The following is a 16323-nucleotide window of genomic DNA, read 5'->3' as shown; positions in this document are numbered from 1 at the left end:
TTAATCGAAAAATTAAAACAATATTCTTGAATAATTATTGAACAATTTGTAAGAAACTTACAAAGTTATATTTTTTTAAGTTCTGAATTTTTTTAGATGAGGTCTGATTGTTGATATTATTTGTATTGATCGGACTATTGGTCTTATCTCGAGTGTTATTTGTGCAATGTTTCGGTTGGTGTAGCTTCCGACCTCGCATCCTTCACTTGTTTTTTGGTTAATTTAAGACTGAACATTTTCTACAGAAGCGCTGGCTTGATGTTTCAACATTAAGCTATCAATGAAACAACAAGCACCTTACAGCTCATGCATATTAATTAGTGACATTTTTAGAAAGTTTTTGTACCAGCACTCGTCTATCTGCAACCACTATCAATAATTTTCCACACTCTTTATCTGTGCCTAAACCTAAACGTAGATTCCATGAACAAAGCTTCTTTCTTAGAACTGCAGACCTGTGGAACTCTCTTCCGTTTCCCTGCTTTCCAGCTGACTACAATATGGCCGTCTTCAAGTCCAACGTAAACAAATTCTTGATGAGCCGTTCCCCTTAAGTAATCCAATTTACCAAATTTCCACTACTAAAGATTACTACCGCAAATGTCCCATTGATTACCGTACACTCATTAACCCTTATCCTCGAGTAGCCTCCGGGTCTTGATAAGTGGTGACTCCTTTGTAAAAAAAAAAAAAAAAAAAAAAAACAGACGTTACTCTTTTATGTTAGAAAATAATTGTATTCAAACATTTTTTAGCAAAGAAAAAAAAGTGATATGGCCACCAAAAATTGATTTAAAAACTGAAAAATCAATTAAATTTTTGTTGTGTTTTTTAGGGGGGAGTCTCCTGACAAAGGAGGGATTTGACCTAATAATCCACTTTCACTCATTTTTTCTGCAAGAGTACTCATCTCGAGTATTATTTGTGCAAAGTTTTTTTTTTATTTTCTTTTCCAAACAATAACCAACAATTAAATTTTAAACTAGATACTGAACTTCTTTACAATTTATTTATGCAACATTTCGGTCGGTTTGGCCTTCGACCTTCGTCAGGCATGTTTGTCGTTAACTTGGGAAAGAAAGCAGAAAAGTTACTGGCTTCGTAGATAGTTTCGTATTCTTGGAATTGGTTTCTTTTTTGCCATGGTTTCGTATGTGTGAAAAAAAGTTGGTTGAGAAAGCGATGACAGCTCTAATAAAGTTAGACGGGGATTAACTCAAGAATGTCTAATATGTCGTGAAAGAAAGAAGCCAAACAAATTTATATATCTATAAAAGTGAACGTGTCTGTCTGTCTGTGTGTCTGTCTGTGTGTCTGTGTGTGTGTCTGTCTGAGTACATTTCCCTACGCAATAACTCTGTCAATTTTTAGTCTATAGACTCGAAATTTGAAATACCGGGTACTGAGATTTGGGAAAATCGATGTGACGGGTGTCAGCAAGAAATTTGGCTGTTAAGGGGTCAAATTGCAACGATTTGACCTTTAAGAACTCTACCAAACTCCTCCGACAATTTTGGGTCTAGACACTTGAAATTTTAGATATTAGTTCCTTGAACCTGGATCTAACTTAATAAAGTGATTTGAGCCCGAAACTATAAATTTTAAGGGGTCGTAATAGGGGTCAAATTAAAAAAAAATTTACTGGTTTTTTTTGTTTTTTTTTTGCTCAGCCGGGCTGAAATGCTAGTATATCTATAAAAGTGAAAATGTCTGTCTGTGTGTGTGTCTGTGTGTACATTTCCTTACCAAACTACTTTATTAGTTTTCAGTCTACAGACTCGAGATTTGATATAAGGAGTATTGAGATTTGGGAAAATCTTTTTAATCGGATTTCGCTCAGAAATTTGACTGTGAAAGGTCAAATTGATTTGACCTTTGAAAACTCTCCGCCAATTTTTTTAGAATTTTAGATGTAGGTTACAAGGACATGGATCAAACTTTTTAATTTTATTTGAACCAAAAATAATACTTGTTAAGGTGTCACAATCGGGGTCAAAGTTTTAAAAAAATATTTGACCTCTATGGTCTCTACGAAATTACTCAACCAATTTTTGGTCTAAACATTTGGAAATTTTATATAAAGTGTATTCAGACATAGGGACAGGCTTTTTTCATCGATTTTTGGTCGAAAATTTGTCTGCCAAGGGGTCAAAGTTAAAAAGCTTTGGCCTTTGCGGTCTCTAGCAAACTATTCAGCCAATTTAGAGTCTAAACATTAGAAAATTTACATAAAGGGTATTCAGACATGCAGCAAGCTTTTAAATCAGTTTATGGGCGAGAATTTGGCTGGCAAGAGGCCAGAGTTTAAAGAGTTGACCTTTGCAGACCCTACCAAATTCCTCCGCCAATTTTGGTTGTAAGCACTTGAAATTTTAGATGTAGGTTACCTAGACAGGAGTCAAACTTTTTAATATATATATACATATGCACATCAAGTTATGAAAGTACATAGGGCCCGAGCAAAGCCGGGTTGAACTGCTAGTATATATATATATATATATATATATATATATATATATATATATATATATATATAGAGAGAGAGAGAGAGAGAGAGAGAGAGAGAGAGAGAGATAATTGTGACGTGTAGCATCATCTTTTTTGTTTTGATTTTTTTATTATTTCTTGTTTTGTTTTTTTAAGTTTTTTTTTCTTTCTTTTGATTCGTTCCACATTTCGTAAACAACCTGGTTTGTTAAAAACGTAATTCTATAAAACCCAGAGAAAACAAGTGAACGAAAAAGTTAAAACTGGAGATAATATAATTAAAGCGAAACGAAACGAAAACTGAATTTTCTTGGGGGGGGGAGGAAGAAAACATTGAGATCAACGAAAAATAGCAGAAATAGAAAAGACAGAAAAGGGCAAATCGAAACAGAAAAATTAAAGAAGGAGAAGAAGAAGAAGAAAAAGATTAAGGAAAGAAAAGAAAAAGGAAAGAAAAGGACTTAGAAAGGAAGAAAAGGAAAGAAAAGGACTTAGAAAGGGAGAAAAGGAAAGAAAAGGACTTAGAAAGGAAGAAAAAGAAAGAAAAGGACTTAGAAGAAAGAAAAAGAAAGAAAAGGACTTAGAAGGAAGAAAAAGAAAGAAAAGGAACTTAGAAGGAAGAAAAACAAAAACTGAATAAAAGAGAAAAGGAAGGAAAAAAAAACATGACGAAAATAAAATACAAAAAAAAAATTTTAAAAGAAGAATAGAACCATGTTGTTAAAGAGGAAAATAATAAACGACAAAGAATTTTGAAAGAAAAACTTAAAAAAAAAAAAAAAAGGAAAAAAGGGTACTTATACAGTATAAGAACAATGCTATCGTATCTTTTCTCGTAATTTTCATGCCAAGTGCTCGTCTGAGCTCCAATCTATGGTCTCCCTCGCCAAACTTTCATGAAAAACACTCGTCCAAATGAAACCACTATCGATAATTTCCTCCACTCTTTACCTGTGCCTAAACCTAAACGCAGATTCCATGAACAAAGCTTCTTTCTTAGAACTGCACGCCTGTCGAACTCTGTTCCGTTTTCCTGCTTTCCAGATGACTACAATGTGGTTGTCTTCAAGTCCAATGTAAACAAATTCTTGATGAGCCACCCCCTTAAGTAATCCCAATTACCAAATTTCTACTACAAAAGATTACTACTACATTGCCCCTCTGACTACTGTACACTCGAACTCGTATCCTCGAGTGGCCTTCGGGCCTTGATAAGTAGCGACTCCTTTGAAAAAAAGGTACAAAATTATAAAGAAATATTTTTTTGTTCTCATTAGTTTATTATATATATATATATATATATATATATATATATATATATATAAAATATTTTAAAAAAACAATAAGAAGAAAGGAGAAAAGTTACTGGCTTACTTGCAGTTGTGTTTTTTTATTATTTTGCCGTGGTTTCGTATGTGTGAAAAAAAATTTGGTTAATAAAGGGGAGACATCTTTAATAATGTTTCGTGATTAAAAATTGTTTTTTTTTTTTGTTGTTTTTTCTTTTTTTTTTTTCGTACAAACGCTAGTCAATTTTATAAATGAAAAATATATTATTTCTGCCTGCACAAATTTTATGAAGTATTAATCAAAAAATGAAAACAATATTCGTGAATAATCATTGGATAATTTGTACGAAAATTAGAATGTTATTTTTTATTTATTTATTTATTTTACAATTCTTAAGTGTTATTTGTTTCGTCAGGCATGTTGGTCGTTATCTAAGAAAAGAAAGGAGAAAGGTTGCAATCTCCCTTTTATCATTGCAACAAGAATCGAAAACAAAAAATAAAACTGTAGCATTCAAAGCTGGTGACGTTACCACTGTACCAACGTGACACGCAGATGAACTGATTAAAAATAAATTAAAATGGATTACATATAGTCTTTTATATATTAGGCTTAAAAAATTGGCCAACGTTTGCGCGAAAAAAAAATTGTTAATCACGAAACTTACATTCGGCACCTTTCGCCGTTTTCTGTAAAATGACTGGACGATTCCGATAGCACGGTCCTTATGCTGCATATGTACTGAATAAAGAAAACAAAAACGACAAAATGGCAAACAAACAAACAACGAATGCAAGACAATGTAAGATGTATTTTAGAACATTTTTTTAAGTCGGGACAAATCAAATTCAGTCAAAAATAAAAAACGATAATTGCTTGAAAAAAAAAAGCCGATCAAGACGAAAGAAAGAGAATATACAAAATTAAGATGGTTTTCTTTTAAATAAAACGAAACGAACCAAAATTCACGTTTGCAATAATTCCTTGAAAAATAAAGAGGAAAGAAAAAAAATAATTAATGGTGCAATTATACTTTAATATCTAAGATCTGAACAATTTTAATATTGAATTCCAATGCAAACCAATGGTCCCTACTTAATTGTCATGTTACAATAATGAATATATCCAAAAATGACGAAAAACGATATTATTAAAGAAAACATTTTTGAACGACAAATTAGCGAAAATAAAATGCTTGGTTAAAAAAAAAAAATCACCAGAATGTTCTAAGGGGAGGTAACTATTGCCATTTTCTTTAAATAAATTGTGAGTTGCTTCCCATGTTTTTATGTCACGTGTTCTCAAAACAATATGGCGAAGATTTTTACGGTAAAGATCGAAAAAGTATTTTTTTTTTTAAATAATACAGTAACATTTAAATAAATCTAACATACCGATTAAGCAGATGTAATTATTTTTAGTGGTTTGGTTTGGTTGTTTTATTTTACGGCATATCAACCCTTTTCGAGTTATTTAATGCCGAATCCAGTTATTTCGGAAATAGTATTTATGTTGTATCCAGTTATTTTGTAGGATTTTTTTTTAATTCTCCAAGCTCTTTGTATCTTCAATCGCTGGTGTGTAGTGTTTGGTTTAATTGTTTTATTGTGGATTTTATCGTTTTTGTTCCCTGCTCTGCAGAACATGAATGAGTTTTGCAAAAGGAGAGGAAAAAGGGTTACAGTATTAATGTTTGGCACATTTTAAGTTAAAAAAAAAAAGTCAGGAAGTGGGGGGGGAGATGAAGAGAAATGAGGAATGGGGAGAAAGAAAAGGGAGGGAAAAGGTGGGTTATTGTTTTTGGTTTTGCAGAACATGATTGAGTTTTGCAAAAGGAAGTAGAAAAACAAAAAGCATCAATGTTAGGTGCGTTTCGTCTCAGGAAGCCAATATCTTCAGACAGCCTGATCTGGTAGCAACAGATTTTTACCAGAGGAAGGGTGTCATTATTCAGTACTTTCACCTAACAATTAAATAAAACAAAATTATCGTAAAAATTGAATTTAACTTAAAAATCTTATCGAAAAAAAAAATAACATAGCCCATATTCTGCATAAAAACTTATTTTTAATAGTATTTTATTATATAATATTTTAATAGTATATTATTATATAATATTTTAATAGTATATTATTATATAATATTTTAATAGTATTTTATTATATAATATTTTAATAGTATTTTATTATATAATATTTTAATAGTATATTATTATAATAATAATATAATTATTATTTAATATATATGTGCGTGCGTGCGTGCGTGCGTGCGTGCGTGCGTGCGTGTGTGTGTGTGTGTGTGTGTGTGTGTGTGTGTGTGTGTGTGTTTGTTTGTTTGTTTTTATTCCAGGTTGAAAAATATTCAAAAGATTAGAATCATTGAATTCCAACAAGGGTCGTTGATAGTGCTCAATCAAAGAGAGCAAATTTATCACCAGGACTCTTAGTGGAAATCAACATAAAATGTCAGTAGATACCATTGTTATTTTTAATTGATTTTTTTTTTTTTCGTTTTTCTAATTTCGCTATTAAAGTGTAGTTACACCTAAATAATAAAAAAAAAAAAAAGAAAAAAAAAAAGAAACCGAATTTTTTTCATGTACTTCCAGGGGGAAAAAATTCAAAATATGCACTAAACAAGGTTTTCGAAAATAAAACCAAGAAAAAAAAAAAAAAAAAAAAAAAAAAAACATGAAATCAAGCAAACCAATTGAACCTAAATTTACAAAAGATAATCTTAGCCGTTTGGAAACATATGAGGAAAGAACTCACACAAACACACACACACACACACACACACACACACACACACACACACACATACATACAGTGACTTTTTTACATGTGGTCACCATTTATCAAGACCCGGAAGCCTCTCGGGGATAAAGGTTATTGCGTGTACAGTAATCAATGGGATAGTATCGTAGTAATCGTTAGTATTAGAGATTCGATAAAGTGTCTTAAAAATTAAAAATATGCACTAAACAAGGTTTTCGAAAATAAAACCAAGAAAAAAAAACGAAAGAAAATATGATGAAAAAAAAAATATAGAAAAATAATCGAAATTATTCGTATAATCTTCGTATTATTTCCTCGAAAAATGCAAAATGCAAAAAAAAAAACAATATAATGAATTTCAGAAAAAAAAAACTTGAAACCAATTGAACCCATTTTTATAATTCAAAAAGAAAAGATGAATAATACTTTTTTTTTTTTACTTTACTTTTCTTTCTAACAAGACAAATGTTTCCAGAACAAAAACCGGACAAATTTCTTGCACCAACAAAAAATCGTAGGTATAAATTTGTTTTTTCTGTTATTCATTGTTCAAAAAAGTACTTTATCAAATAAAGACTAGATCGCCGCCCGGTGTTGCCCGGCCGTAAGATACGCTTAGACATGATATTTTAATTTATGCAGATTGTATATATATTATTATAGAATCAATCCTCTACTGCTATTACAAAAAGTTATTTACCCGGTGGACTAATTCGAAAAAAATATTAAAAACAAAACAAAATATTTGATGTTTGGGCTTGATGATGACAACTCTAAAAAAAAAATTCATTTCTGATTATGTTTAGTTTTAAAATATGCAAAAGAATAAATGATTTGCTGCGATTATTAATGGTCTTCTTTTATCGGAAATGAACTCATTAATAAGAAAAAATTAAAATAAAATGGTGTGGTATACTCGGGCTTAGACAGGGGATCATTCGAACTGTAGTCGAATGCTATACCACTGAGCTATACCTCCAAATATCAATAATTCTGTTTGTTTGTTTTTTAAGAAGAAATACTTTACTAAGATTTTATTATCTCCCTTGACGGTGTAAAATATAAAAAAAATCCCTTGTGAAAAATTTTTCATCTATAAAAAAAAAACTGCTTTTAGGATTTTTTTCATTTACGAAACTTATTGGATGGATTTCTGTACAAAGCATATCTAAGAACACTGTCAGACATATAAATTATCTTTTTATGTAATTTACAAAAGATAATCTTAGCCGTTTGGGAACATATGAGGAAGGAACTCACACAAACACACACACACACACACACACACATACATACAGTGACTTTTTTACATGTGGTCACCATTTATCAAGGTCCGGAAGCCACTCGGGGATAAAGGTTATTGCGTGTACAGTAATCAATGGGATAGTATCGTAGTAATCGTTAGTATTAGAGATTCGATAAAGTGTCTTACTTAAGGGAGCGGTTCATCAGGAATTTGTTTATGTTGGACTTGAAGACATCCAAGTTGTAGTCAGGTAGGAAACAGGCAAACGGAACAGAGTTCCACAGGCGTGCACTTCTAAGAAAGAAGCTTTGTTCATGGAATCTACGTTTTGATTTAGGCACAGATAAAGAATGGGGAAAATTATTGACAGTGGATTCAGCTAGACGGGTGTTTTTCGTGAAAGATTAGCCAGGGGGGATCAGAGATTGGAGCTCAGACGAGCAGTTTTATATAATTGTAGAGATAAAGAATGTCATAGGCGTTTCTTTGTTTAATATTTTTAAAAGTATAAAAAAAAAATAAAATATCTCTATACTGCTTAAATAGGATCAATTATTTCCCTAAAGAAATAAAACATAGCTTACAAACGTAGACGCAACGTATGATCTTACTAAATGTATTATTATAGAATCAATATTGAATATCATATATTACGAAGAACTATTTCCCTGTGCTAGAATTACTTGAGACTTCTACCGGATCATGGCTGTTGGAACAAGAACAAACTATCTCTGTGCGTAAAGGGTCTTCAGAAGGCCTCAAGTTTTGACAAGCTTCTGGGCTTGACCATTACTCCTGATCTTAAATGGAACACGTACATCAAATCTGTTGCCAAGGCCGCTGGAAAAATGGTGGGATCTTTCTATTGATCCAGTAGATATCTTACTGCTGATGCAATTCTCTATCTATATAAGAGCCAGGTACGTTCAAGGATGGAATACTGTTGCCACATCTGGGCAGAAGCTGCTAGAAAGGACTTATCCTGCCTTGATAGAGTTCAAAATAGACTTCGTAGCCTCGTAGGAGATGTCCTTTTCTCCTCCTTGCAACCTCTATCTCACAGAAGAGATGTTGCGAGTTTGTCTCTGATGTATCGTTATTTTCATGGAAAGTGTTCAACTGAGCTTCAATCTATGGTCCCCCCTCGCCAAACTTTCACAAGAAACACTCGTCTAGCTGTAAACACTATCAATAATTTCCCCCACTCTTTATCTGTGCCTAAACCTAAACGTAGATTCCATGAAGAAAGCTTCTTTCTTAGAACTGCACGCCTGTGGAATTGTCTTCCGTTTTCCTGCTTTCCGGCTGACTACAATATGGTTGTGTTCAAGTCTAAAGTAAATAAGTTCTTGATGAGCCGTTCCATATAAGTTATTAAATTTACCAAATTTTCATTACTAATGATTACTATATTGACCAATTTCTACTGTACACTCTTTAACCCTTATCCTTGAGTGGCCTCTGGGCCTTGATAATGTGCTGATGCCTATGTAAAAAAAATATATATATATATTTTTTGAAAAATATATATTTGATATTTGGGATTGACGAGGAATGCCCAGGAAAAGTCACTTCTGATTTAATGTTTAGTTTTAAAATATGCAAACGAAGAAATAATTTGCGGCGATTTTAAATGGTAATTCATCTTTTATTCGTAAATTGAACTTATTAATAAGAAAAGCATTAAAATAAAATGGTGGGGTACACCCGGGCTTGAACAGGGGGATCATTCGATCTGTAGTTAAATGCTCTGCCACTGAGCTATATCTCCAGATGTCAATAGTTCTTTCTTTTTTAACAAGAAATGATTTTCTATAGTTATCGGATGAATTTCTGTACAAAACATATCTAAGAATGTTACATGATAAGGGCTGTCCCCTTTTCATGTAAGTATAAAAATAGATTACTTAAAATGAAAATAAAATGAAAGAAAGCAGAAATCGAACCTTGGATATAAGTTTTAAAGAACAATAGGTTTAAATGGAATGTCCAGTAAATTGTTAATTCTGGTGAAATAAATAATAAATAAACTATTCAATTATTATAAAGAATGTGGATAATAAAATATGGGTTAAATAAATTAGATATGTAGGTTGAATTCCTTTGTGAAAATAACAAAGAAAAAATAGGTTATTGGAAAATCAGAATGTTTGGGAAACGTGCGACTCGCGCATGTTGGTGGCACGTGAGTTTGGTCACGTGGCCGGACATGCATGGATTTCTCAATATAGGAAGTGAGAGTTAGTTAGTTAGTTTGAGAGTGAGTTAGTGAGAAACTCAGAGGGAGTTTGAGATCGACAGACGATAGTCTGGGTGCAGACATGGGTTTCAATCGTCTAGAAGCGAGACGATCACTTTTGAAACTTAATATGTGAACCTTTGAATTCTTGTACGCAAAGCCCCAATCGGTTAGGGAAGAATAAATGTTCAATGTGTTTTTATAACTGCCGTCTCCTGTGTCCATCATTACATGAAAAAGGTATTGTCTATTTATGTGTACAAACTATTTGAAATTCATCATCTAAAAAAAATATATGTGTTAGAAAGTAAATGTGTCTATTTATGTTATACAAACACTCCCGTTCATACGAACTGTCAAAGCATAAATGCCAACCTGTCAATCCATCGGCATAAATGCAAACCTCTCAATTATCGGTCTGTCTATCTAGATATGAAAACAATTTCTCAAAATGTATTTATATGCAATCTCTCTCAATTATAAACACTCTCTCTATTTATATATATTTCACTAATGTGTTAATGTCTCCATATTTCACAACATGATCACACACATGAACTCTAAGACTCTCATATCCTTTATAACATAAACAACAAAAGAACATACAAAGATTTAAGTATAATAAGCGACTCGTTAAAATATAACAAGAACACTGCCAGACATATGAATTACATTTGCATGAAATTTGCTATGAGGAAATAACTCAGACAATATGACTTTTATATAATTGTAGAGATAAAGAATGTGACAATCGTTTAAGGAAAAGGACGAAAAATAAGGAAATGTATAAAAATAAGAATGTATAATAGTTTTTTGAATAAAACGAAACGAATCAAGTTCCTCCGTACAATACTTTACAAAGTATAAAACAAAAATATCCCCATATTACTAAAATGGTCGTCTTCAAGTCCAACGTAAACAAATTCTTGATGAGCCGTCTCCTTAAGTGATCCAATTTACCAAATTTCCACTACTAACGATTGCTACATTTTCCCATTGACTACCGTACGCTCATTAACGCTTATCCTCGAGTGGCCTCCGGACCTTGATAAGTAGTGATTCCTATGTAAAAAAAAAGTTACACTAGTATAAAAAAAATATCTATACTGCTAAAATAGGATCAATTATTTCCCTAAAGAAATAAAACATTATAGCTTACAAACGTAGACGCCACATATAAATTCATTATAATCTTACAACTACTTACGTAAATTTTTCGCATATTTTAGCCGCATTCATCCGTGATAATAAAGTATTATATTTATTCCTAGGAGCGTCACAATCTAAACGCCTAATATTACCATAGTAGCAAATTTTTTCTTCCTAATTATTATCTCCTTCCACAAACCCCATCATAACCGGGAACTTCTCACCATTCGCCACAAGTTTGGCCCGAAGACCGTTTGTATTTGTTTATTATATAGATATGTCCCGCCTTTGTTTTGTTTTTTTCATTTTCCGTTCTAAAAATACTGATCGCTCCTAAAAAGTTATTTTCCGCCACTCTCATCGAACAGCTTTCATCAATCGAATTTTCGTGATGCTTTGTACAATTTACGGTCGTGAGTCAGTGTCCTTCAAACAAAATCGTCTTTTCTTATTCATAAATTTATAATTTCTCTCTTCGTAATAATTCCGGAGTTAAACTAGTTCCTTTTCTCTTTCGAACAATAAAATGGTAAAAGGGAAAAACAAATGAACACATATCTAAGAAAATGGCAGAAACACTAGAGGATGACCTCAAATCTGTAATAGAATGGGGACAAAAATGGATGGTCACATTCAATGCTGCCAAGACTAAGCTTGTTTCCTTCAATAGCTACAAGAAACCTTCTCAACCACCAATAGCAATGGGCAAGAACACATTGCCTGAAAGTACTTCTTTTAAACTCCTCGGCCTAACGTTTACAGGGAACATGAACTGGATATATACATTGAGAGCATTGCCAAGGCTGCTGCAAAGAAGATGGGCTCTGTCTACCGTGCTAGAAAATTACTTACACCTGAAAGTATCCCGTGCCTCTATAAGGCCACCATTCGCCCATATATGGAATATTATTGTCACATTTGGGCAGGTGCATCTGCTGCTTGGCTATCACTCCTGGGCAGGATTCAAAAAAGAGTCGCCAACCTGATCGGTCCTGAACTGTCATTTAGGCTTCAGCCTCTGTCCCATCGACGAAATGTTGCATCCCTCTGCCTGTTCTACAAATACTTTAATGGTGAATGCTCTGACGAACTGCAAGCACTTGTACCTCCTCGACGTGACTAGCCCCGACAAACAACTAAGTCCCACCCCTTCACAGTAGAGATCCCTAGGGGTAAGAAAGCCTTTTACTCCAGTAGTTTTTTTCCGCAGAGTTGCAAATCTTTGGAACTCCCTTCCGGGATTCTGCTTTCCCAACTGTACTGACATGCAGATGTTCAAGTGTAATGTGAACAAACATCTTTCTACTCATTCATACAAAAATTATCTAAGAACACTGCCAGACACATAAAGTATGTTCGTATGAAATTTCATAAAAATCGGTCCAGCCATTTTGGCGCCCATAGGGAACAAACGCACACACAAAGTTTCTTTTATATAAAAGTAAAGATAAGTTCTTTCCCTAAGAAGTAAATATTTATTTGTAGAGCTTGGTTTGGTTGTTTTGTTGTACGACATGCCAATCCTTATAACATTTCAATAAGAAGTAAATAAAGTTTATTCATGCATACGCACAAGAGTCAAACACGTCCTAATGTTATGTGGTAGGTCGAACACAAGAAAGGAATTCTTAGTTATTAATTTGTCTGTCGAGCTATCTATTTATCTCTGCGTATTAGCGATATATCACTCGATCTATTTATCTATCTAGTTCTATATCTATCCATCTCTATCTATCATCTAACTGGAGAGATAGACGGGAGATGAATGTAAAGAAAAACCTGTCAAAATATGACAAAGCTAGATCATAGACAAGTTTACCGGAAGCATCTGCTCAGCTGACAGGATATACGTGTGAGTTACGTGAATCGAGTTAGCTGGACATTGGAGTTGGAATTTAGACATTGAGCAGAGCGGACGGTTTAACAGGTCGTCCTCCCTTCACTGGGAAGGGAGCTCACGTGTCTCAGAATGAAGACCTAGAATTAACCACGCAAGCAAAAATGTTCACTTTCCATGCTTCTGCGATCGACACTTGGAAAGTGAATTAAAATAAAAACTACCACTTATTAAGGCCCGGAAGCCACTCAGGGATAAGGGTTATTGCAAGTACATTACGTTAGTGTGGAGATTTGATGAAGTGTTTACTTAAGGGGGCGGTTCATTAGGAATTTGTTAACGTTGGACTTGAACACATCCAAGTTGTAGTCCGGTGGGAAACAGGCAGACGGAACAGAGTTCCACAGCGTTCTTGGAAATGAATGAATATTCGTTCAAACAGGTGCCCGCCTCCCCCCACCCTCCAATATCGACATATGGTACTATGGCACACATTACACAACAGACCCTTTTCGGATAAACTATTATATAACACTGATGGGGTACTGTTGCCACATCTGGAAAGTAACTCCTAAGAGCACTCGTTACTGCCTTGAAAAGGTACAAAACCGTCTTCGAAATGTAGTGGCCTACAACCTTTTCGCCTTCCATAGAAGAGTCTGCCCTGCTTTATCGTTACTTTTATAAGTCACGTGGGTTCGCAATCCCACACCAAGCAGAGGATGCCACCCATGATGAAAGATGCGGTTGTGATGCTGGCCTCAAGTTCGTAAGATATATCTTTGTCACGTCGAATTGCTTTCAAACTTTCATTGGCAAAACTGCGTGGCCTTCCTTTATCGGCCACAGTTGCAAGACTCACCCCACCACAGAAAGAATGTCTGAAAACACTAAAATTAGAATAATTAACATTCTATTTCGTCAAGATTAATAACGTGGGGGTGAGGAATTTAAGGTAATTTTCATAGCACGATGGTTGTTGCTAAAATACACAATGTGTCATGTTGGCTATGCATACGTATAAAAAATAAAAGAGAATAAACAGCTATGGCAGACAAAGATTTCATTTATTAATAGTTTGTCAACAACAAACTATAAAGACCTGTAGACCAAACATATAAATCCATAAAACACTAAAATTAGAATATTTAGCATTCTATTTCGTCGAATTGCTTTCAAATGTTCAAACGCAATGAATAAATATTTGAAGATATGAAAAAAAACTTGAAGCAAAAAAAAAATTTTTTTTCCAAAATTACTCTATTTTGCGTTAATTTACCCGAAAGGGATTAATATGCCGTAAAATAAAACAATCGAACCAAACTATCTAAACAAAGTTTCTAAACAAATAACTCGAAAATGGTTGATATGCCGTAAAACAAAAGAACCAATGTAACCTAAAGAAAAAGACATAATTGAAAAAAAAAAACTATGGTCGAATCCATAGAAAGCTAGAATTTTCTGTTTTCGCGTTTATATGGATGCGTGAGTATCGTCTGTAACCAAACCTACGTTGTATTATCAAGGATTTATTAACGTACTCATTCAATTTGACTGGTGTTACCAAATCAGGCTGTCTGAAGATATTGGCTTCCTGAGACGAAATGTACCTAACATTGATGCTTTTTTTGCTTCTTTTTTTTTTTTTGCTTCTTTTGCAAAACGTAATTATGTTCTGCAAAACCAAACCCCTCAAAAAACAATCCACCTCCACCACCCCTTTCTCTTTCTATCTCCCCCACTTTCTGACTGGTTTCCTAGCTTAAAAATGTACCAAACATTAATAATGTAACCCTTTTCCCTCTCCCATTACAAAACTCATTCATGTTCTGCAGGGAACAAAACTGATAAAATCCACTATAAAACAACCAAACCAAACACTACAAACTAGCGATTGAAGATACAAAGAGTTCGAAGAATAAAAACCTTCTAGAAAATAACTGGATACAACATGAATACCATTTCCAAAATCACTGGATTCGGCATTAAATAACCTGAAAAGGGTTGATATTTAAAGATATAAAAATAAAACTTGAAGCATAAAACTGTTTCTAAAATAACTGGAATCGGCATTAAATAACCTGAAAAGGGTTGATATGCCGTAAAACAAATCAATCAAACCAAACTCTATAAATAAATATTTGGTTGGTTGTTTTTGTTTTACGGCATATAAACCCTTTTCGGGTTATTTAATGCCGAATCCAGTTATTTTGAAGAAAAATTTTTAATAGAATATATTTTTTTTTCAAGTCGGTTTCTATTTAACCCATAGTTGGGACCCTAACACGTACTACCACTCTGGGTCAGAGTGAACCTGGGAACAATGGCAATTAAAGGGTGGCTCCCCACTCATCAAAGCCCGCAAGCTGGGGCCTCACCACTGGATATAGTTTTAGGTCATATTCAGGACCAATAAATATTTGGAGATATAAAAATCTTGAAGCTTAAAATTTGTTTATAAAACAACCAAACCAAACACTACAAACAAGCGATTGAAGATACAAAAAGCTTAAAGAATAAGAATACTTATCTACCAAAACATTTTTTTTAACATCCCCCCCCCTCACCCGGAGTTTTGATTTACCCAAAACCACACACACCTCCAAATACCCGGGCAACGCCGGGTACCCCTCGCTAGTCTACTATAAAACAACCAAACCAAACACTACAAACTAACAATTGAAGATACAAAAAGCTTGGAGAATTTAATTTAAAAAGAAAAACCTTCTACAAAATAACTGGATGCAACATGAATACTATTTCCAAAATAACTGGATTCGGCATTAAATAACCCGAAAAGGGTTGATATGCCGTAAAGTGATGTTTTTTGTACGTTTTATAACTTTGATAACTTTGTAAAAATTAATGACGCCCTTTCTTTCTTTTTCTTTATTTTCAGTTATTGGTCAAACGATTCTGAATTCCTCGAAGAACCAAGAGTTACAATTTTCCTTGTAGAGGTATCTGAATGAATCTGAAAGCACCTTTTTAACAAGAAATATTTTTTTATGTAAAGTGACTTTTTTTTAGTTTATTTTTTTTTAAGATTTCTTTAATTTCAAAGAACGAAAGAAAGAATGATGAAAAAAGTCAGAAAGACAAATCAAAATTAAGTTAAAAAAAAACGATAATCATGAAAATTCAAAACAAAAAAATATTAAATTTTTATTTTTTTTATTTTAAAGACATCAAAATAAGCAAGAAAACAAATTTAATATTAAAATGGAAATTATGAAAATTCAAAATAAAATATGAGAAAAATAAATAAATTTGATAATAATTTTAAAAAATAAAATAA

The 16323-nt window shown here is 33.1% G+C and overlaps 1 long non-coding RNA gene across 1 annotated transcript in view; it reads left to right on the top strand.

Moving 5' to 3' along the window:
• Nucleotides 1-16323, top strand: part of LOC145269227 (uncharacterized) — a 49405-nt gene extending 33082 nt beyond the window's left edge. The window contains exon 2 of the long non-coding RNA XR_013864962.1: nucleotides 15925-16323. This is a non-coding gene — a long non-coding RNA (uncharacterized LOC145269227). The remainder of the gene's footprint in view (nucleotides 1-15924) is intronic.

The sequence above is a fragment of the Euprymna scolopes genome, chromosome 45 (assembly GCF_053919585.1).
Source record: "Euprymna scolopes isolate OS-2025 chromosome 45, ASM5391958v1, whole genome shotgun sequence".
Taxonomy (NCBI): Eukaryota; Metazoa; Mollusca; class Cephalopoda; order Sepiida; family Sepiolidae; genus Euprymna; species Euprymna scolopes.
The sequence above is the reverse complement of the archived record's forward strand: the minus strand, read 5'-3'. Positions and strand labels throughout refer to the sequence as shown.